The sequence below is a fragment of the Podarcis liolepis genome, assembly GCF_965112155.1.
Source record: "Podarcis liolepis genome assembly, chromosome: 8".
Lineage (NCBI taxonomy): Eukaryota > Metazoa > Chordata > Lepidosauria > Squamata > Lacertidae > Podarcis > Podarcis liolepis.
Genome location: NC_139560.1, coordinates 6317916 through 6341462, shown reverse-complemented (window position 1 = coordinate 6341462; position 23547 = coordinate 6317916). Strand labels below are relative to the sequence as shown.

At 46.7% G+C, this 23547-nt stretch overlaps 1 protein-coding gene across 11 annotated transcripts in view; it reads right to left on the bottom strand.

The window, feature by feature from the left end:
• The window catches only part of SLC45A4 (solute carrier family 45 member 4), a 132372-nt gene that overhangs the window by 77687 nt on the left and 31138 nt on the right, over positions 1–23547 (bottom strand). For 5 of the 11 annotated variants that reach the window (XM_083516695.1, XM_083516692.1, XM_083516694.1 and 2 more), the window contains one exon: positions 12998–13058. The gene's annotated coding sequence lies outside the window, so the exon portion shown is untranslated. Of the gene's footprint in view, positions 1–5007; positions 5029–10000; positions 10046–10403; positions 10591–12997; positions 13059–23547 lie in introns of those variants that run through there. The other 6 variants (XM_083516696.1, XM_083516700.1, XM_083516697.1 and 3 more) reach the window with 5 other exon arrangements.

The following is a 23547-nucleotide window of genomic DNA, read 5'->3' as shown; positions in this document are numbered from 1 at the left end:
TTGATTTGCTTGAATTTAGACCCAGAACAAGGGCAAGTCCTGCCAAACCATAAGAAATTGCGGGGGGCTGGAAGGTGCTTAACATGCACCTAAGAAATTTGGAATATTTCCCAATTCATATATGCAGACATACAGGAAATTATTGTTAAATCGAAAGATGGATTTTTAACATACGTGGCATTAAGAGATAAACATCAGCTATTGGATGTAACCCAATGGCAATATTTGCAGCTACAACATTCTATTAACAACATTCTATTTCAGTTTCTGAGATGCTTGAGATACTAGAACAAGTGGCTAAATACTTTTTTTTAAAAAAGTGATTACCTTTTGTTTATATTTGTTATCAATAAATCAATTTGAGATGCAGATGTTAAGAAATGAATGGAATAAAGAATTGGAGGTTCCTATGTTGCCTGGACAACGGTAGTGTTTTAACTTCTATAGCAAGGCTGTCAGTGGACCTGAGTTATACAACAGAAAATAATATTTAGAATTTATTGGACACTATGTTTACATAGAAAAGAACTATCTAAAACAGCATTTTGTAGGACTATGTAATAAGAGCATTATGTAATAAGCATAATGCTTCTTTAAAACACATGTTTCTAACAATGCCTTACACTTACTAAGTTTTGGGAGAAAATAATGGGTTAATGTAAGTATAACTGTGTGAAAAAGGCTAAATTTTTCATACGACAATATTCTTTTGAACCATGCACCTACTACATGGATTTTGAGAAATGGACAATGGATTCTCTGTACCCTTAATCTGGCCAAAAGACTGGTATTGCTGCATTGGAAAGATAAATATACAACTCTGTTTATTCAATGTGTTGAAGACCTGACTAGTGGATTGCTTATAGACAGACTTTGCATGGACAAGTATAATGAACTTTGGAATGCATTCATATAAAATACCGTAGATTAAAAATTGTAATTGTTAACCGTTTACAATTATTATAGTGAAATACCACATTTGGTTTGTTTTTTTTTTAAATAGCAACTTATATGTAAAAAAGAGATACATACATACACTGAATTATTTTTAAAGTCATTAAAATGTATTTTAAAATTATTGAACACTGCACTTCTAAGGGCTTCTTCAAATGTTAGCTTTTTAGTGTGTGCCTGATATAGCATATCTAAACACAAAGTGTTGGTTAAAACCAGGTATTTTATATATGCACCATATAAATAACACTTGTCCAAGATCAAGGCTTGATTACAGCATGTCAGAGATTCTAACCATACTTGCATGCAAAATTAGTGTTTTGTGAGCTGTCAAAGTTAAAAGCTAGTTTCAGTATAACTTAACTCACTGTACTTTAAAGAACTGTAGCCACAGCAGTCTGTAGCAGCAAATGCAAGTATTGTGGCACCTTGGACAAGGAACCTGGATTGTTGAGTCAGGATATCATACAAATGAAAGGCTACATGAAGCAGATGGAGGGGAGACATTAAATCTGAAACACAGGAGGGAAACAATGGTTGACGAAGGGCGGGTCTACACTGGTCGGCTATAACGTCAAAAATACGTTATAAAATTGTGACACCAGAGGGCGCTGCAGAGTAGTGACCTGTCAGCAATGGGAAATTGCATTGAGAGATATATAACTTTTTTCATGGCCTTTAACAGCGTTTTTATAGATCAGTGTAGACCCAGCCCAAGTGAGAAATAAAAATAATAGGTAATAGCCGGTTATGACTATTTGCTTGTGAAACGGAAACCCACATATGCAATGGGGCTTTCGGTCCCTCTTCTTCCCCCTCCAGTCCCCGTGCTCCAAAAGTTCTGCTAGCCTTCGGAGCAGAACTAGGAGGCCAAAGAGAGATGTAGGTTTTGAAGAAGTCCCTTTGCGGAAGCAGACACCTGCTGGTGCAACACAGGATCACGCCCAGTGGGTATGCAGAGAGCGCATCATAGAAGAAACAAAACAAAAACCCTACTTTATACCAAGTCAGATCACTGGTCCATATAGATTAATATTGTCAACATGGACTGGCAGCAGCCCTCCAGGGTTTCAGGCAGGAGTCCAGCCCTACATGGAGGCACCAGGGAGTGAACTTGGGACCTTTTGCATGCAGAGCATAAGCTATGGCTCTTCCCCATGCTGACAACTGGTAGTGTCAAGCATGGACACGATTCAGACTCTTGCATTAGAGTTACAGTTATGCCAAGTAGCAGAAACAAGACTGGTCAAATACACCAATGTGATCACATCTAGTAGATTGTTCACACAATGCCACACATCAGAAGCTGGCTACGTTTAGGGCAAATGAAGATTAGCTACATGAGATGCTTTCCCCCCTGTTTCCATCTGCAAGTTTAAAAGCCAAGCACGGGGCCAGTAAAAGCACAAAAAAGGCCATGTTATGCAGTCAATCAAAGTCCACAATCAAGCTTGGCAGGGCGATGCCTGTGAGCTGCCAAGCCAATGACATCTTCTCCTAGGATAAACAAACATCTTTTTTCCAAGACCTTGGCAATGGCCCCAGACCTTGGGGTGAACTTCAGTCCTTCAGCCAGCCAAGTGGATGGAATGCAGGGTGTAAGAAGTCAAGAAGGATCACTCTGCAAGACAGGTCTGATGAAAAAAGGGCCGCGAAAGGGAGCTTGGCTAAGCATCTGAGTATCTTAATATGCAAAAGGGGAACTGCTTAATTTAAAAGGGAGGCCGAGCACATATGAGGTATAAATAGTGCCAGCGTCTCCAACTACATTGGGCTTTAACAACTTAAGCTTTTATCCTGGCATTTGCAAAATTCCTAGCAGAGCTTACGTTAAAGTAGTCTCCATAAAGAGATCTTTAAGTACTCTTCGCTGGTAATCATAGCCCCAAATCCTTGGAAAGTGAACATGAACTCTAGAAGCTGCTATAAACTCCTCACCTTGCTCCCTTCACACGGGATGGTTCAAACTATGAATACTCGCCACTCTGGCTTTGCACCATTTTATGTTCTAAAGCCAAAGCTAATTAGGCAAGGAGAGAAAGTAATTCACCCGTAGAACCATTTGTCTCAGGGAGTTGGTGAAATCTGCATTTTTAAGGAACAGTCCCTGAACTACCCTGTAAAGGGCCGAGCTGCGTTAAGTTACCCTCTGAAATTATATAAAAATGGAGGCTATGTAATAAATCAGCTAAAACAGAAAAAAGTGCTAAACCTCCGCAATCTTCTTGAAGCCTGACGTATGAATAAATCCAAACACAATGCACTCAAATCAGAGAGCGAACAACACGGTGAAAGAGCCACGTGGTGAACAAAGCCAAGTAAAAACACTTGCAGAAACACAGGATTATTCGTTCCTGCTGCCTCTTCTGCATGAATAAGTAGTCTGAATTGTGAAGCATGCACAACAGCAGCAGTCTATATAAGCTAGGTTTTATGCCTGGTTTCAGGCTCCTTCACTGTGTAAGCAACAGCTGAAAAACTATGATGTAACCTTCCCCTGAGTTTGCAAGAAGGGAGTTGTACAGCTGGGGCAATATTATATTAAGCTACAATGCCAGATGAACTCTCTGAAAGAAATGTCGAGTGCAAATGCAATATTTGGAGTGTGCCCGTCGCGGCAGAACTAACGCCCTGCATTGCATAAGATTTCAGATTCAGTCACTGACACCCCCAGTGAAAGAATCTCAGGTAGCAAAGCGGGGGGGAAAGACCCCGGCCCGAGATTGAAAAGAGATGTTGACAACCAGCTGTTAAAAGGGGGCTAGAGAGACCAGTGACCTGACAGTGTCAGACCCGGCCAACACTTGCAGCAGAATGAGATGGTAAATTTGTGAGTTGGAATGTACCACTTCAGGATGCAAGTGCGGGGGTGTGCATGCAAACCCCATTTTTAAGAATTACTGCACATAAAAAGCTCCCTTAAGTAGAAAACTACCATGCAGATAACAGAGAAATTATCCTCAGTTGCTCCCCGATTTTTATATTTTGTTAATGTGCTGCAGCAGCATTCAAAACCGATCCCTCATCCCTGGCAATCTCAAATCATACCATGTATTCTATCATCTCAGAATTCGGTCTCATTTTTCTGAACGTGCAAACCAAAGCATCTATGTATTTGCATCCCTGCCTGACTTATCAGCCTTTTCCCCAACTGCCGGAGCCTCTCTCAAGCCATGTCCCTGGAACGACTGCTTGAGAAAAACAACCAAATGCCCACTAGATGAAAACTGTGCTCCTGAAAGCCCCAGCCTAATGTTTATTTCCAAGACAACAGCTGCTGCTGCTGCTGCTGCTACCTTTAAGTGCCTGCATTTCGGCATCAGCGTTTGTCATCTTTTTGGCAGCGGCCCCAGTAAAAAGTAGCCCTGAATAGCATAAATGAAGCTCGAAATACTTCACTCTTTGTTGTAAAGAACAAGATTGCTCAGAAACCATAAACTGTACAATTTTCCCTTTGGAGTTCCGAGCCCGTTCCTGAAGGAAGATTGGTTCTGAAGTGTTCATTACAAACGAGCTATTCATTTAAAGGCATAGTGCCCCAATTGTGCAGCCTCACACGAAAAAGCACGGACTCTTAGACCAAAGGCTTGCGATTTTGCTACAGTTCTCACCAGCAAGGCTATCTTGGTCTATGAAGCAACTGTGGGCAGAATAATATGTACCGGGCAGAGCAGAGTGCACATATAAACACACTAACCGAATGCTGTGAAGCAAGTATGACAGCTTACGAATCTCCCCCGCCTCTCAGTTATCAGACTGTTTAGAGATACACTCACCCTTCTGTTTCAAAGCCAAGCCAATATCCGCCCACTTGCGCCGAAAGCAAGCAGCAGAAGATGCGGCTGATTTTCAGCAAATGTTACCAGCAGTGCTTAAGCCAGGCAGTGCAATGCGATACAGATCATAATCAGACAGATAATTATGCCAGAGCAGAGTGCCGTGCAAGCCATTTTAAATGTATACATTTTCAGAAGTTAAATGGCAGTAAAGGGATAACACCATTAGCGCTACAACTCTAGGTAACGGACAGTTTGCAAGTCGGCATCCACATACCTTTGTAGACCAAACCCTCAGTTTGGGTATCAGTCAACACAGTACGCACAAGAGCCAAGCATTGCTGCCGAGCTTCTTTGCAGATCTTCCTGCTCCTCTTAACAGGCAAGCTAGCTAATCAGCCTCTCAATTCACGTGCACCACCAGATTCGCTCCTTTTAGTTCCTCTAAAGCTGGAATCACTGACAACACCAACGAAAATAACGGGTGAAGGATCTGATGTAAGGATAACATGCAGTTAAAGCGTTATGGACTGTGGAGATAGTTATCAAGAAAACAAATTGCATTTTTCCAGGAGCAGCCTCAAGGTCAACCATGCCTCCCCCCCCCCAACACCGAGAAGAAATTTCTCTTTAAATACACTTCAGCCATGCCTAAATAACTCAATATATTTCATGTGGCTTCGGGAACAACATTCCAAACAATATCTGAGAGATCTTTGACACACACACACAAAAATTACTTTTGCATTTTTAGGTCTGGAATGCCTGCTTTCAGAAGTCCTATGCAGTTAACTGTGTTTGCACCTGTAACATAACTTTACACAGGCTACTGCTGCATATTTATAATACGGGGGCAAAGAATTTCACCCCCGTTGGGGTGAAACCACAAATATGCAAACTGAAGCACTTTACCTGATCAGCAAAATGAATTGACCATTTGCATTACAGGCAAAGTGACACAAAATAGGATTGATTGCTGGGTTTATAGATGACACCCAGTTTAAGCTTCTGCTCCCTCCTACCAGACCTGCCCAACCCCAACAAAACTTTGTCACGCAGGGAAGGTCCCCAACACCGAAAGGGAAAACCCAATACCTATTCTGGGTGCAACAGCTACAGTGGGGCTGGCCCATTAGGCTACATCTGGAACAGCTCAGCTGGTACAGCATGAGACTCTTAATCTCAGGGTTGTGGGTTTGAGCCCCACGTCGGGCAAAGGATTCTCGCAGTGCAGGGGGCTGGACTAGATGACCCTCGTGGTCCCTTCCAACTCTACAATTCTATGATTTAATGACCCACAAGCCAAATCTCCACATAAAGCTAATGCATACCAAAAGCTGCCCTCCAAGTCTCCCCCAGTAGATATAATAATAATCATCATAATAAATATAATAATAATTATAATAATAATTTATTATTTATACCCCGCCCATCTGGCTGAGTTTCCCCAGCCACTCTGGGCGGCTCCCAATCGAGTGTTAAAAACAATACAGCATTAAATATTAAAAACTTCCCTAAACAGGGCTGCCTTCAGATGTCTTTTAAAGATAGGATAGCTGCTTATTTCCTTCACATCTGAAGGGTGTTCCACAGGGTGGGTACCACTACCAAGAACGCCAATGAGGGAACCACCAGAAGGCCCTTGGAGCTGGACCTCAGTGTCCGGGCTGAACGATGGGGGTGGAGATGCTCCTTCAGGTATACAGGACTGAGTCCATTTAGGACTTTAAAGGTCAACACCAACACTTTGAATTGTGCTTGGAAACGTACTGGGAGCCAATGTAGGTCTTTCAACACCGGTGTTATGTGGTCCCAGCTGCCAGTCACCAGTCTAGCTGCTGCATTCTGGATTAATAGCAGTCTCTGGGTCACTTTCAAAGGTAGCCCCACGTAGAGCGCATTGCAGTAGTCCAAGCGGGAGATAACTAGAGCATGCACCTCTCTGGCGAGACAGTCTGCGGGCAGGTAGGGTCTCAGCCTGTGTACCAGGTGGAGCTGGTAAACAGCCGCCCTGGACACAGATGCCTCTCAGAATAGCTAAAAATCCCTCTTTCATGCTTTGCTACCTCCTCCTATAATCACCCTGTTTGGTCACCTACAGGACACTCCACACACCAGCAGTTCTTTACCTGCAACACTTTTCTCCCCTTCCACTTCTCTGGCTTTCCGCACCCCTCTTGTTCTTGCACCCCAAACCCTTCCCCCTTTGCCACAAGTCACTGCAACCTTCTCTGTGATTCTTTCCCACCCTGTATTCTGCCCTAGAAGTCTGTTCTGATAGTTGCCGACTCAAGCACTACAAGGAGCAAAGTTGCTCCCTCATTTCACTCTCTTTTCCAGGATTGACACATTTATTTGCTTCTTCCCTTTTCTCCCCGTTGCACATCCTGCTTTAGAAAGAAGCTCCTTGCCTCAAACCCCAAGACCTTTGCCCACACTTAACCCATCCTGCCTCCTCAACCTGACCTTGAAGAGAAGAATCTCTTCTCTCTCTCTCAAGTTCTCTTACAGCCCCTTCAGCACCTGATTTTTCTAGGGTCGGTTTTCTCACCCCTTGCGTGCTCCACACACAGATCCCAAGATGTGATCTCTTCTCCTCTTCTCTTACCTTATCAGACAGCCTTATGATCTCCTCCCACCCCCCGTTATTTCCTCCCATCAACCAACACACTTGGACACGCAACAAACTATTTGCTTCTGCAGTTATTTCTCACTCAACCGCTGGGATTTTCTGCTCACCTTTTTGAACTCTCTTGAAGAACATCTCAAGAATAGTTCAAAAAATGTGTCTCCCCTCTTTTGCACAGGCTGTCTTCTTGCATCCCCTACCAAACCCAATTCTCTCCCTTGTCCCCAAACCCTGCCTCTCAAACTCACCTGCCCCCTTTCTGCCTTATCCTCCTCTCCAACAACACTCCAGCCTTTCTTCTTCTGAAGCCCATTTGCTAGGGCCCCTCTCTTGAATCTGCTGTTCAAAGAATTGCAGAGCTGGAAAGGACCCCAAGGCTCATCTAGTCCAACCCCCTACTTGTATCTTTCGCTTCCAAGTCAATGTACACACTCCAGGCTTCCTCTGCCCTGTGTTGGCAGACCAACTCTGCGTTACAAAGATGCCTCCAAACACAAAGGATAGCGACATCAACCCCGACATGTGGGAATCTCTTACAGACAACCTCAGGGCCTAGAGACAGAGAGGTTGTGCAGCCACAGCAGTGACCAGAGGAGGAATGACCGCTGGGAGGAGCGCAGAAAGAAGCAACGCCGTGGTGCAACTGCAGCAGCACAACCAGACGCCTTCGTCTGCCCCAGCTGCAACAAAACATGTCCCTCCTGTATCAGTTTCTACAGCCACAACAGGATCTGTAACACACCAAAGTCACAATCCTCCAACAACAAGAATCCCTCAGTCACACAACAGCCTCTGCATTCCTCCAACTCCCACTCAGAGATACACACACACACCCTACTCAAATACACACACCTTTCCATAAAAATGCCCCCTCCCCAGCCACGAAATCCTCTTTCAAGGCAAATCCCCTAAGACACTCCTTTGTGTGTTTCCTTTTGGGTCCCTTCCTCCACCACTCTATTTCTCAAGGAGTTCTGATCCCTAAGCCCACCCTGATGTGGGCTTGGTTCCCAGAATTGCTCTGCTGGTCTGAAAGATATATATTTTAGAAAGCCACAAATCAGGCAGCGTTTAGATTAACTGGTTTGTGGCAGGGAATGATTGGTAAATCTACACGGGGTTGTGGAGCTGTCAGCCACATTAAGGCACCCAAAAACTCTTCTCACTCATTCTTTTTATTCCTTATGTTTACATGCCACTTTCTCCCCAAGGTGACATAAATGTGGTTCTTAGGATGTCTCCCATCCAGTGACTAACCAGGGGTCAGCAAGCTTTTTCAGCAGGTGGCTGGTCCACTGTCCCTCAGACCTTGTGGGGGGCCGGACTACATTTTGGAGGGAGGGGGAAAACGAATTTCTATGCCCCACAAATAACCCAGAGATGCATTTTAAATAAAAGGACACATTCTACTCATGTAAAAACACGCTGATTCCCAGACCGTCTGTGGGCCGGATTTAGAAGGTGATTCGACAGGATCTGGCCCCTGGGCCTTAGTTTGCCTACCCATGGACTAAACCCAAACCTGGTTAGCTTCAACCAAGGTGGTGGCCTCATGTGTCTTCACACCAAATTCCAGGACCTACTTGTTTGGTTTTCATATTCCAAGAGCACATTTTTTTGCTGCTGGCTGCTCTTAGGCCTTGCTTCTGGGTTCCCTACAACCACCAGACAGACCAATATCGAAAACAAAATACCGGGCAAGATTTTCGTACTACATTTATATCCCGCCTTTTCTCCAAAGAGCTCAAGGTGGCATCCCTTTCCCCAATTTAATCCTCACAGCATCCCTGTGAGGTGGGTTGGGAAGGTAGTGAGTGACCCAAAGTTACAGAGATACATCAGTTGAGTGGGGATTTGAACCCGGTCTCCCAGACCCAACACTCTAACCACTAACCCCATCAACACAAGGCAACTTGCAAGGCTAGAATACACATCGAAAACAAATCCTAAATATTGCTTTATTTTTTTTCAAAATGGAGCCAAGCACATACTTGAATAAATTTGTTCTCAGGAGTTTAGATTACCTCTGCACAGAACCCACAAGTTCAGAATCACTCTACCCCTGATATTCTGGTATTCTTCAGCAATTTTACCTACAACAGCTGAGTAAAACCTCCAGGGGCAGAGGCACTGTACCTCCAAATGCCACCTGTTTCAGGGTGGGGCATTCAGCAGCAGGGAAAGCTGTAAAACCTTATAAGACTGCTATGGGGGGCAAACAACACAGAAGACTGCTGTAGCTGGACCACTCCCATGTGCAGGTGTGTCAGGGACGTGGGAAAAAAAGCGTTGTGTGGATGGTGCATCTCAAGGAAACACCCCACCCCAGGCAGTCTGTTCCGACGTGCAGGTGAGTGTCAGGGACACGGGACAGAAGAGTCATGTGGATGGCGTGCCACTGCCATCCCTGCCTCGGGGAAACTCCCCACTCCAAACCACCTGCCCCTACACACAGATGCGTGTTATGGTCAGAAGGGCCTTTGGACGGCGCGCCTGTGCTCTCCCTCCCTCACAAACACCTCCTACCCCTCCTGGTGGCCCGTTCCGACGTGCAGGTGCGTGTCAGGGTCGCGGGTCAGAAGGGTCGTGTGGACCGCGCGCCTCCCCTCCCGCCCGCGGCCCTCCCCTCCGCGGCCGGTACCTGCTCCTGCCGGAGCGCGCTGCTCTGCCGGGGCCGCGCTATTCCGCAATCCCTCCCGCAAGAACACCTCGTACCCCTCCCGGCAGCCCGTTCCGACGTGCAGGTGCGTGTCAGGGTCGCGGGTCAGAAGGGCCGTGTGGACCGCGCTCTTCCGCAATCCCTCCCGCAAGAACACCTCGTACCCCTCCCGGGAGCCCATTCCGACGTGCAGGTGCGTGTCAGGGTCGCGGGTCAGAAGGGCCGTGTGGACCGCGCTCTTCCGCAATCCCTCCCGCAAGAACACCTCGTACCCCTCCCGGCGGCCCGTTCCGACGTGCCGATGCGTGTCAGGGTCGCGGGTCAGAAGGGTCGTGTGGACCGCGCGCCTCCCCCCCCCCGCGGCCCTCCCCTCCGCGGCCGGTACCTGCTCCTGCCGGAGCGCGCTGCTCTGCCGGGGCCCGGCTGCTCCCCCTCGCAGGGGCGGGCTGCTTGCTGCGCCGGGCTGCTCCGCTGGGGCCGGGTCCTGTCCGGTCACGGTCCGGGGTCGGGGTCGCGGGCGGGTCGGCCGGGCGTCGGGCTCTGTCACGGCGACCGGGCGGAGGCGGCAGCGGGCTCCGAAGCGGGCGGCGCAGGCGGGCGCTTTATACCCTCGGCTCCTCGGAAACCGTCTCCGCGCAACGCTTCCGCTTCCGCCCCTCCCTCGCGCCCGCCCGCCTCATGAATATGCAAATCGGGGCGAGCGAGGAGGGGGGGCGCCTGAGGAGCGAAGGGCGAGAGAAGGAGGGAGGGGGAGGTGGCCAGCCAATGAGGGGGAGGGCAGGGCTCCCCCCGCAGCGCGCCGATTGGCTACGCTCGCAAGGAAATGGAACGCGCGCACCGCGAAGGTGGGAGAACCTGCAGAGCCCAGTGACGCTGCTGATGGGGCTGCAGCATCGCTGTGAGCGCAACGCCTGGGCAAAAGATGGGGGGGGGGGCTGCTGGAAGGGCGCCTGCTAGGAATCAGAGGGAGGGAGGGAGGGGGGCATGGCGAGAGTTAATGGCGGGGGCGAGCGGCAGGAATCGCAAAGCACCTTGAAGGGGCAGGGAATGCTCGTCGGGGGGGTGCAGAGGCAAGCGCTGCATGCGCGCACCGGGGGAGACTTAGAATGGGTTGCATTCTGTCCTGGGCAAAAGGTGCGTGGAAGGATCCCCGGCATTGCACGTTTTGCGTGTGCAGATAGGTGCCGGCTAGTTTGCAGCCGGTGCGCGCGCTGAAAAACAAGCCCCGCGGAGCGCAGTGGTGCATAACTCCCAAGCAGCCTCAGAATGCTGATTATTCTTCCCTAAAGTTAAGCTGGCTTTAAAAATAACAAACGCCCTTCTCTAAAGCCCTTCTGCACATGATGGATGGTGGAAAAGAAATCCTACACATGTCTGCACTTGCCTGGCTTGGAACTGATCCACCTAGAATGGTTTCTAGCAGGTGCCTTTCATATGGCAGAGGTTTATTTGCTCATTCTCCGTATGGGCAAAAAACTCTTCTCCCACGGAACTCAGATCTGCATACACAAGGTCATGCCAACAGCCCGATCAGGTAGGCATGGCTGAGAGGGACCCTGCCTTACCCAAGGAATCTGGAATTTGGTACAATGTAGTCAATGTAGGTTAAACCACAGAGCCTAGGATTTGCCGATCAGAAGGTCGGCGGTTCGAATCCCCGCGACGGGGTGAGCTCCCGTTGCTCAGTCCTGCTCCTGCCAACCTAGCAGTTCGAAAGCACATCAAAGTGCACGTAGATAAATAGGTACCACTCCGGCGGGAAGGTAAACGGCGTTTCCTTGCTCTGCTCTGGTTCGCCAGAAGCGGCTTAGTCATGCTGGCCACATGACCTGGAAGCTGTACGCCGGCTCCCTCAGCCAGTAAAGCGAGATGAGCGCCACAACCCCAGAGTCGGTCACGACTGGACCTAATGGCCAGGGGTCCCTTTACCTTTTTAGTCAACAACACCATAGTAGGGAATCCTGGAAAATGGACTTTAAAAAAGAAAAGAAAAACACAGCTGCTGAAAACAGTGACAAGCAATTGACAATGAAATATAATTAAGCTACCAAGAAGAAAAGAAAAGGAGCCAATTAAAGTTAGTTGGGAAATAGCAAGAAGCAATCAGAAAAACATACCATCCATCAGATTCTCCGGAAACTCTCCCCCCCCATGTGTTTTAGGGAAGGTTATTCTACAAATTATGAATTACAGTGCTGGATGAGACTCTTGAGAGTCCCATGGACTGCAAGAAGATCCAACCTATCCATTCTTAAGGAAATCAGCCCTGAGTGCTCACTGGAAGGACAGATCCTGAAGCTGAGGCTCCAAGACTTTGGTCACATCATGAGAAGAGAAGACTCCCTGGAAAAGACCCTGATGTTGGGAAAGATGGAGGGCACAAGGAGAAGGGGATGACAGAGGACGAGATGGATGGACACTTTTCTTGAAGATACCAGCATGAGTTTGACCAAACTGCGGGAGGCAGTGGAAGACAGGAGTGCCTGGCGTGCTCTGGTCCATGGGGTCACGAAAAGTCGGACACGACTAAACGACTAAACAACAACAACATTCTACAAACAAGGTCACAGCACAGAAAAGTCTATACTGTAGTTACTGATGAGTGGAGGGATGCAATATATCCTTGCTCAACGGCTCCCAATTAGTACTGCGGACTCCCTGTTTTTCAGAAGCCAAGCCGTGGACCCCCTAGTTTTGAAAATGTTGATATCTCTGTGGTAGTTTTTGTTATGTGAATGGTGCCACCGTACCCTTCAACATGTCCCAGTGCAAAGTCAGGTCACACAACTTCTGGGCCGTGCTCCTGCAAGAGTCCCGTGCCCATGTGAGAGCATGGCGCCCAAAATGGGATATCCCAGACAGTGGCCAGTTATGGGCCCCGGGCCCCCTTGGTGGGTTACGGGGACCCCCTGTGGTCCACAGACCAATTGGGATCCACTGTGCACAACCAATCCCTGTGGGTTGTGATAAGGCTCTTACCTTGCTCAGATGTAATGCGCTGCAGCAAGCCTTGAGCTCACACGTCCCTCCTCCAGTGTGCCTGCAAGGAAGATTTGAGAAGCTGAAACTTTCATTTTATTTTTTTTAATTAACTGCATCATGCTGTGTTGTCTGAAGCTCAACAAACACCGCTCGGTTCTATGAGTACTGAAAACAAGTCCCCTGCAAACCATAGTTTATGACGCTGGCTTGTTCTCAGTAATCATTGATAAGACTGACTGTAGTTTAGAGTTTGGACAACACAGTAAACTTTGGTTCATCTCAAATGGGAACGCATGCTTTACAGAACCACCTGTTTCCGTGGGAGAAAATTCGAAAACTGTAGCTCCAAGCCACAGAGTTCACAATAATCAGTTGTCTCTCGTTATCTTCAGTCTTGTGACTTTTCTAAGAAACGAGTTAACCAGTTTGGGCAGCCTCAAGGCAAAATCTTCAGCTAAGTGGTGGGCACCCAAATTATCTGAGTAGTTAAAAATGCCACTAAGTTTTTGTTGTGGCTAAAATTTACCCACAGCTTTGAAAAACTCACTCTCTTTTTCTCTCTGGTCATAGCCTGAGTCAACCAATGAAGTATTCAGATTTGCAATTTCATGCTATACCCACAAGGATTTTGTGTCAGATCTTCTTTATACTGTATATTACCGGGATGGGCAGTTGTCAAAGGGAGTTGGAAGGGACTCTGAGGGTCATCTAGTCCAACCCCAGGAGTACAGGAATCTCAGCTAATGCACCCATGGCAGATGACCATCCAACCTCTGCTTAAAAACACCTCCAGTGAAGGGAAAGTCCACCAGCTTCCAATAGAGTCCACAAGATTCAACCATCAAGGCAATGTTCTTCGGTCCTTGGTGATCCTACCAAATAATTTTTTTTTTTTTTTAAAGCATTTCTAAACTGCTTAATGTTTCAAATCTCTGAAGTGGTGTGCAAAATACAAACATAAAAACAGTATAATAAAATTTGAGGGTTGAAAGTTCTGCTGAGAGTAGACCCATTGAAATTAACTATGTTTTTATATATGCTGGAAGCCGTCCAGAGTGGCTGGGGCACAAATAATAGATTATTACTACTACTAATACTACTATGAGTGTAAGTCATGTCTATTAACTTCAGTTGGTCTACTCTTAGTAGGCCTGGTATATGGATACAACCCAGAGATGATAATAAGAATCTACTAATAAAAAGAGTCAAATTTTAATGGTCAGGAAAAACCTGGTTAATCTTTACAAGACGTCCAGAGCAATTGTATTTATTTAAAAGCATCTTAATCCAGGTAGAGTTGAGAAGTTAGCCGGTTTTATTCACAGAGAGATGAAAGAAACATTTTAATGTCAATTTTCAGCAAACAGGTAAACAAAGTCACACATATTAAAAGACTTGTTCCTGAAACCCCTGGTAGCAGCACATCTGGAAATCTCACAAAACTGGAAGAGGTTGGAGAATCTATTTGTAGCCGATACTCTAGAATGTGGCAGTTGGCAAAGCGATTCAGAAAAGAAAGGGGTGAGACAGACAAAAATAGATTTACTGAGGTATGTTCCCCTTGCCTCCAGTTTGCCAGCTTCAGACACAGATGGCAGAACCCCATCATCTCAAATCTTATTCTGGCGTGCTGTGTCAGTAGCAGGAGCACAGTGGTGCCCCGCAAGACGAATGCCTCGCAAGACGGAAAACTCGCTAGATGAAAGAGTTTTCCATTTTGGAGGTGCTTCGCAAAACGAATTTCCTATGGGCTTGCTTCGCAAGACGACAATGTCTTGCGAGTTCCTGCTGGTTCCCCCCCCCTTTTCTAAGCCGCTAAGCCGCTTATCAGCTGATCCGATCAGCAGATAAGCCGCTAAAAGCCGCTAATAGCACTAATCCTTCAATGGGCTTGCTTCGCAAGATGAAAAAACCGCTAGACGAAGAGAATCACAGAACGGATTCTTTTCATCTTGCGAGGCACCACTGTACTTGGAATGCATTTTCGGATAATGTGCTCCCTATAATATTTGTGACACTCTAGTGTTGTTAAATATGTGTTTATTGGTTGGAAAACTTAATAAAAAAATACCATTTAGGTATTTTGTGATAAACATTTCCTTGGAAGTTCCTTTGTGTGGCCTGAAAGGTGGATTTGAAATGCTTTACTTAATAAATAAAGACCGGAGATTCACGAGAGCTGATTATTTCCCCTAGTTCTTACCAATAAAGTAAGGATGCAAGTCCACTCCACATACCCCTAGCAGGAAGAAAAGGGAAAATTCCACTACTCCCTAAAGTAAATAGTTTGCCAGGACACATTCTCTTGATCACAGGGGTTAATAAGTAATGAATCGAGTGTCTGGTGCTTTGGTGGCTATTGTCTGGCAAAACCCAGAGGACTTGTGTCAAGGTGTGCTTTTGAGGCACCGTAAGAAAGGATACACAACGCCAATGTCTTGTTCTAACTCGGAAACAGCTGTGTGTCAGGCTTGGGAATAGGGCACCAATGCAAGCTCCCAAGTCCTGCTCTTCCATATTTTCAAGATCCACAGTACAGATCAGCATTTGTGATGGCTGCTTTTTTCATATCTAATAAACAGCCAGAGACATAAGTACTCCGGGCAGCGGGGAAGACATTGAGTGGTCTAAATCAGGTTGTGTATCTGGAACATAGGAAGTTTCCTTATAGTAGGTGAGACCATTGGCTCACCTCGCTCGATAATGTTTGCATTGACCTGTAGTGTTAACCTTGAAAATGCAAGAAGTGAGATGGCCATCTCTACAGCTAGAAAGCAGCAAGGAATGGCCAGAAAGATTTTGAGCTGTGCCTTGTGAGTGTTTGCCCTAGGTTTCCAAGTTTCCTAAAACTGGTCCAGGAACACAAAGGTTTAAGGAGGTGAACAGCTAACTATGGCATGTTTATTATTAGCAAAAACATGGGGGGGGGGGAAACACACACACTTGCCATCTGGGAGATTCTGGAGAAAGGAAATATGGAATATTAACTTAATGAGGAAGATTACTAGCTTATAAGCCTTTATGGAGAGGAAGGAGGAAATAGCTTTTTTAACATACCACTTCCAACAATCATTACATAACTTCTTAGCTTATACAATTTTTTAGACTTCCGTCAACAACTTCTGAAGATTTTCCGTTCTTTAGCACTTGTTCTGCATTTCTTAATTTCTCTATTACTTTTAATTATCATTAACGAATAGTTCTCTTCATAGTTTTTCTTGCAATATTTCAAATAGTCCTCCTCACAGAACTTCTTGCAGTCCTACTAGCGTAATCTGTTTATTACAACTGCTTTTCAAATAATTCAAATATTTACTCCAGTCTTCTAAGAATCTCTGATCCCGCAGATTTCGAATCCTTCCTGTTAATTTATCTAATGAACTAATTCCGCATGTTAGCCTTGTCTAATATGCTTTGGCTTCAACTTTTTGAAAATACAAAAAAGCACTTGAACCCTTTGCAGCTGAATTTGCTAGCCAACTCCAATGAAATGCATTGGGTGGCTATAGAAGAGGATTAGACAAATTCATGGAGGGCAAAGCATTTGATGGTTCCTGGTTGTGATGACTGTGATGGCTGTGTAACCTTCCTCCACTGCTGGAGGCAGAAATACCTCTGAATTCCATTCCATTGGTTGGGATTCGCAAGTGGGCAGAGATCTGTTGCTCCCAGGACCTCCTTGCAGGCTTCCTAGAGGCACCCGTGGGTCACTGTGAGAACAGGATGGTGGACTGGGTGGGCCTTTGCCTGGTCCAGTAGAGTGTCTTCTTATGTTCTTATGCCCTGTGCTTGGTAGAATGATGTGGAAGTCTCGTCCACCATGTTTCATCACATGCAGTCACAAAATGTTGAAAACGTGACCCTTAAAAACCCATGAAGCTGCCTTATATCAAGTCAGAACCACCGTCCTTGTTAGGATATAGTTCCGTTCCACCTTAAAAGGGTACAGGCATGACATTTGTGTGTCATATGCCTGTTTACTTCCAGCACTTGCTGGGAACTTCCGTTTTGCTGGACACAAAGGGAAGCAGACATGTTTTCCTTTGTTCCTGAACTATGCTGAATAAAGTGCTGTACATTATGCTGTAAGGTAAAGGGACCCCTGACCATTAGGTCCAGTCGTGACCGACTCTGGGGTTGCGGCGCTCATCTTGCTTTATTGGCCGAGGGAGTTGGCGTACAGCTTCCGGGTCATGTGGCCAGCATGACTAAGCCGCTTATGGCGAACCAGAGCAGCGCACGGAAACGCCGTTTAGCTTACCGCCGGAGTGGTACCTATTTATCTACTTGCACTTTGATGTGCTTTCGAACTGCTAGGTTGGCAGGAGCAGGGACCAAGCAACGGGAGCTCACCCGGTTGTGGGGATTCGAACCGCCGACCTTCTGATCGGCAAGTCCTAGGCTCTGTGGTTTAACCCACAGCGCCACCCACGTTCCTACATTATGCTGTACATTATGCTTAAACATCTCTCTGTCCGCGTCTTCTGCTGTGAGAAGATTTACACACACTGCTGACAGAGTGTGCACGGGTCTCTAAACGTATCTGAGGCTCGTGTCGTTGTTTGATGCTGTTCCAAAGGAGACCGGCTGCCGGCGGGTGGCTGCTGGAGTCAGCTGGGGGCCTGCCTGATACCCCCGTCTTCCTGACAGCATCCCAACCGTCCTTCTAGCTCAGGATTGCCCTTGAAGCAGATCTCCAGTGTTTTAGCCAGCCCCCACCCCTAAGACGTCAAGAATCTGGGATCTTCGTGTACTTGACCTCTGAGCTTTGACCCCGCCATAAAACCTAAACATCTCCATTTTGTTTTATTTCTGGCCCAGAAGCATCATGAGGCCCCAAACATTTGGGGGCAACTCCTTGACAGGGGAACTTTTTAAACACAAGAGTTCCTGTGATCTTGACCCTTGTGACTGAAGGATGGAGGTGTTATTCTGTGCTTAGTACCCTCTCCAATAAGCAAACCGGCACAGAGTTTCTTACATGCCGTCAGAACAAAAGTGACAATGATTAACCCATCAGTTAAGCATGACTGTAGCTAAACTGGGGTGTATATTTATGATTTGTTTTATCTGATTGGAAGCCAAAGTGTGGCTTTCGGCTGGGTTAATCTACAATGAGAACAGGCCATCCAGCAATTTCTGCTCAAGCTAGCTAGACTGGGGGAAATAAGTATCACAAGTTGGGCTGGTTTGAAGGCACATGGAGACTCCAACATTACTGAAGCTCAGCAGGTTTGGGGTGGGCCAATGGCTGTAGAGGAGGCCACCAGAAGGTTATGTACACGACCTTGATTTTGATTAGGGATCCAGCCTACCCCTTTCCCCCAACTCATGCCAATACGGAGCTAAATGGCCCAGTGGTCTGAGCAAGGCACCCTCTGTGTAAAAGCATGTTGGGAAGGACAAGGTTTTGAAAGACCCCTGGACTTACTTTCAAGCTATTATTTTTGTCTCTCAGAAAAAGCAACCGAGTTCATCGCCAGACTGCGAATGCTTCCCACATACATCTGCCAGTACATTCCTGACATTGGGACAAGCTTTGGTGGTAAGGGGGTGGAGGAGGAAAGGAAGAGCAAGAAAGGAGATGGTGGAAAGGAAAAGAAGTATTTGTTCCCAGAAGGTGGGACAGGGGAGATGTAATCTCAGAACGACAATGTCCAGTGTTCTGTAGGAAGGGGGGACAGGCGCTGAACCAAGGCCTGGGTCTAGACACAACAAAAAAAGCTTTTCAGAAAAAAATGTGTTGTAAACCTCAAAGTGGGAAATCACGATGGCAAAAGACGGGACTCCACAGCGCCATCTAGTGTCACAGCGCTATAACGTATACAGTGGAACCTCAGGTTACGTTACCCTTCGGGTTGTGAAAGCGGCAAACCCAGAAGTGTTTCGCCGCTTGCGCATGCGCGGAAGCATTCTACCGCCACTCGCGCATGCGCAGAAGCGGTCTCCGGTTGCGAAAACTTCGGGATACGGCCGGACCTCTGGAAGGGATCCCGTCTGCAACTGGAAGTACCACTGTATATAAAACACTTTTCTTTAATAATGTAGCTGAGTCCCAATTTAAGTACTTCAGATGTCCTTAATTTATTGAGCAAGGATGATGGCTTGTGCTTGCTAACACACACTAACTCTCCCTACCCTACCCTACCTGTAGTAGGTATGAGTTACTCGTGCGTAAACTGGTGCATCTCTAGGCTAATTTGCCTTGTTAAACCTTTCTGACTGCGCAGCCCCTTCTCATCGTGGCTGCCTCAGTCACTGGCAGAATCCGTCAGTGGGCGTTTCTTGAACTTCTTCCAGCATAAAAGTTGTTTGACGCCCAGTCTCCGCCTCCTCTCACTGCGCGGGAGCCTCCTGCGCAGGGAGGGCGTGGGCAGCGGAGGACCTGGGCTCTCCTCACTGATGTCCAGTGAAGAATCCTGGAGCCCTCTCTCCGATTCCCCCATCAGCCCCCCCCATCCCTGGTGTTGCGCTGAATTGCTTCCCCCTCTACTGGGCTGTTTCTCCCCCTGCTGCTGGGTCCTTCGCCAGCATCATCAGAGAGCCTCCCCTTCGCCTCTCGCTCTGATGTCAGTTCCCTGACACTACCCTACCATTTCACAACTGCATCAATGGCTTTGTTGGTTGAGGATGTGCATTTGAAAGCATCCTAAGACAAAACCCACACCTCCTTAAACAAGCACGGATCTCTCTTCAGTGTCCCTTATCGTTGTAAGCTGGTATTGCGCAGTACCGGCCACCTCCCTTTCTATTGTTGTTCTTCAGATTACTGTAATGCTTAATGTGTTTATTTCTCTGAGACTCCGCATTGCAAAGGACAATGCCAGGAATGCAGAACTGACAGCTTTTGTGCTCGGTCGATATTAGAACACACTTCTGTCTTTGCATATATTCAATCCTTAAAAAAAAGTATTGGCATAAGGTCCGAAAGATACAATAGGAGGAAATTTGCATCCATCTCAAGGAGTCAGTGTTGGCAGGTGAGAATGACTCCACAGCTATTATTCCTGGCCGATTCTCAACTTTCTGAGATGGCAGTGTTGCGGGAGTGATAACCCCTTGTTGCTGGCCCAGGCTGGCTGATTTATCCCAATAGATCACAAGCAATGTTCTTGGGAAGAACCCCCCAACAGAGGAGGCAGAGGCAGCTGGCTAAGCCTAGGCAATCTAATAGGCACTCAGCCTTTAATAGGGTCAGTGTACGTCTGGAATTTCCCAAACATACCAGGAATATTGTAGTCAGAAGCAGTGTCCGAGTGGAAATTGGGAAAATGGCAGAATCCGGACATGTGGCAACCCATGTCTTTTGGCGGCGATTTGGCCCACAAAAACTCAACGACTTTTGCCAAAACTAAAGAAACAGCATCATTATTGAAATATGGCAACCCTACTTTAGAGGGAGACGCCTGCTTCTTGGGAGAAAAGCAATGACAAACCTAGACAGCATCTTAAAAAGTAGAGACATCACCTTGCCAACAAAGGTCCGTATAGTTAAAGCTATGGTTTTCCCAGTAGAGATGTATGGAAGTGAGAGCTGGACCATAAAGAAGGCTGATCACTGAAGAATGGATGCTTTTGAATTATGGTGCTGGAGGAGACTCTTGAGAGTCCCATGGACTGCAAGAAGATCAAACCTATCCATTCTGAAGGAAATCAGCCCTGAGTGCTCACTGGAAGGCCAGATCCTGAAGCTGAAGCTCCAATACTTTGGCCACCTCATGAGAAGAGACGACTCCCTGGAAAAGACCCTAATGTTGGGAAAGATTGAGGGCACAAGGAGAAGGCGATGACAGAGGGCAAGATGGTTGGACAGTGTTCTCGAAGCTATAAACATGAGTCTGACCAAACTGCGGGAGGCAGTGGAAGACAGGAGTGCCTGGCGTGCTCTGGTCCAGGGGGTCACGAAGAGTTGGACACGACTAAACGACTAAACAACAACACTTTAGAGGGACAACCTGAAGAATCAACAGGTAAGAAGATGGGACAGGATTGCAATAGAGTGTGTGTGACAAGAGCTATGCCTACAGGACAAGTTATACATTGGCCGGAGTCCAACAGAGGATCAAACCTACAGGCTCTCTATGGATTTCAGCCGTAGGCCTGTGCACCCAGATGCACGCTGCTTTATAGCTAGTAAAGAACCTGCTAATGTGATGATGGAAACTAGAGGTGGAAGGGTTCAAAACAATTCTGATGTAGAGAGGTGGGTGAGTTCAAGGCATTTTTTTAAAGTTGAAGCTTCATTACAGTGCATGGTTTCCTTAACATTTCAAGACAAATAAAAGAGTACTTATCCAACCAGCACATAGTTAACCTGTGGAACTCACTCCCCCATGAGGCAGGCATGGCCACTAACCTGGATGGCTCTAAAAGAGGATTCGGTATATGTACCATACATGTAAAGCAAATTGCTTCCCGCAAGGAATCCTGGGAACTTACCCCTGACAATTCTCAGCACCCTCAAAAAGCTACAAATCCCAAGATTCTTGATGAGTGTGCGTGTGCTTGAAATGGGCTTTATCTGTATATAGCCATTGCTGGACTCCAGCTCCCATCAGTCCCAGCCAACATGGTCACTGGAAAGGGATGATGGGACTTGGAGTCCAGCAACTACATTGGCAATTGCAAACGGGATCCGATCCGGAGGCCTGTTTGCAACATGAAAAGAGCGCAACCTGAAGCGCCGTATCTGCGCAGGTGCGCAGCGCGATTTGTGCGCATGCGCGAAGCGTGACTTAGCGCTTCTGTGCATGTGCGAGTGGCGAAACCTGGAAGTAACCCATTCTTCCAGGAACGCAGTGGGACGTAACCTGAAAGAACGTAACATGAAGCAAACGTAACATGAGGTATGACTGTATGGGATATCGGTCTTCAACTGGAGGCCATGACAGGGTCGCACCTCAGCTTAAGAGCCGAAGCTATTGTGGTGCTATTTCTAAGTGAGAAAGTAGGAGCAAAGGGGGCATTTACAAGGTGGATATTTACTGGATAAAATAAAATAAAAATAACAGTGGATCCTATTTTGCAGGTGGATTTGAAAAACGCTGTCACCAACTGCTCTAAGAAGAGAATATGAGTTTCAAGTAGGGCCTGTGGTAATTAGATTACAAATTGTCTGGCCTCTACTGGAGGGATTGAGTTACACAAAGTCAGAAAAACAAGGCAATGGGGGGGGGGGAGAGAGAGAGAGAAAAAGAGCTAGCAAAGTGCAGCAGAGGCATTTCACCAATACTGCTGTCGTACGTCTAGATTAAAGCGTAAAGCGAGAGTAAAGTGAGATGAGCGCCACAACCCCAGAGTCGGCCATGACTGGACCTAACGGTCAGGGGTCCCTTTATCTTTACAGTGGTACCTCGGGTTAAGTACTTAATTCGTTCCGGAGGTCCATACTTAACCTGAAACTGTTCTTAACCTGAAGCACCACTTTAGCTAATGGGACCTCCTGCTGCCGCCGTGCCGGCGGAGCCCGATTTCTGTTCTTATCCTGAAGCAAAGTTCTTAACCTAAAGCACTATTTCTGGGTTAGCGGAGTCTGTAACCTGAAGCGTATGTAACCAGAGGTACCACTGTACCTTACGTCTAGATTTTCCTGGGCATTACCAGGATTTCAAAGGCAAGAATTGGTGCCTGGGGGAATTCAGCGCTTTGTCATGGATCTTAGATCTTAGACAAGTCAATTTGGCGTTGTTGTTTTTTTTGTTTTTTGTTTTGTTTTAAAAGCTCAATAATTTTGGGTGTTTCCTAAAAGAAGCTCAGCAACTTTCGGGGTGTCCTGGTTTTCTTACTCTTTGAAATATGGCAGCCCTATTTTGATTGGTTCAAAATTGGGAAAGGAGTACAGCAAGGCTGTATATTGTCTCCCTGCTTATTTAACTTATATGCAGAATTCATCATGCGAAAGGCTGGACTGGATGAATCCCAGAAGAATTGCCAGAAGAAATATCAACAACCTCAGATATGCAGATGACACAACCTTGGTGGCAGAAAGTGAGGAGGAATTAAAGAACCTTTTAATGAGGGTGAAAGAGGAGAGTGCAAAATATGGTCTGAAGTTCAATATCAAAAAAACGAAGATCATGGCCACTGGTCCCATCACCTCCTGGCAAACAGAAGGGGAAGAAATGGAGGCAGTGAGAGATTTTACTTTCTTGGGCTCCATGATCACTGCAGATGGTGACAGCAGTCATGAAATTAAAAGATGCCTGCTCCTTGGGAGAAAGGCGATGGCAAACCTAGACAGTATCTTAAAAAGCAGAGATATCACCTTGCCAACAAAGGTCCGTATAGTTAAAGCCATGGTTTTCCCAGTAGTGATGTATGGAAGTGAGAGCTGGACCATAAAGAAGGCTGATCGCCGAAGAATTGATGCTTTTGAATTACGGTGCTGGAGGAGACTCTTGAGAATCCCATGGACTGCAAGAAGATCAAACCTATCCATTCTTAAGGAAATCAGCCCTGAGTGCTCACTGGAAGGACAGATCGTGAAGCTGAGGCTCCAAGACTTTGGCCACCTCATGAGAAGAGAAGACTCCCTGGAAAAGACCCTG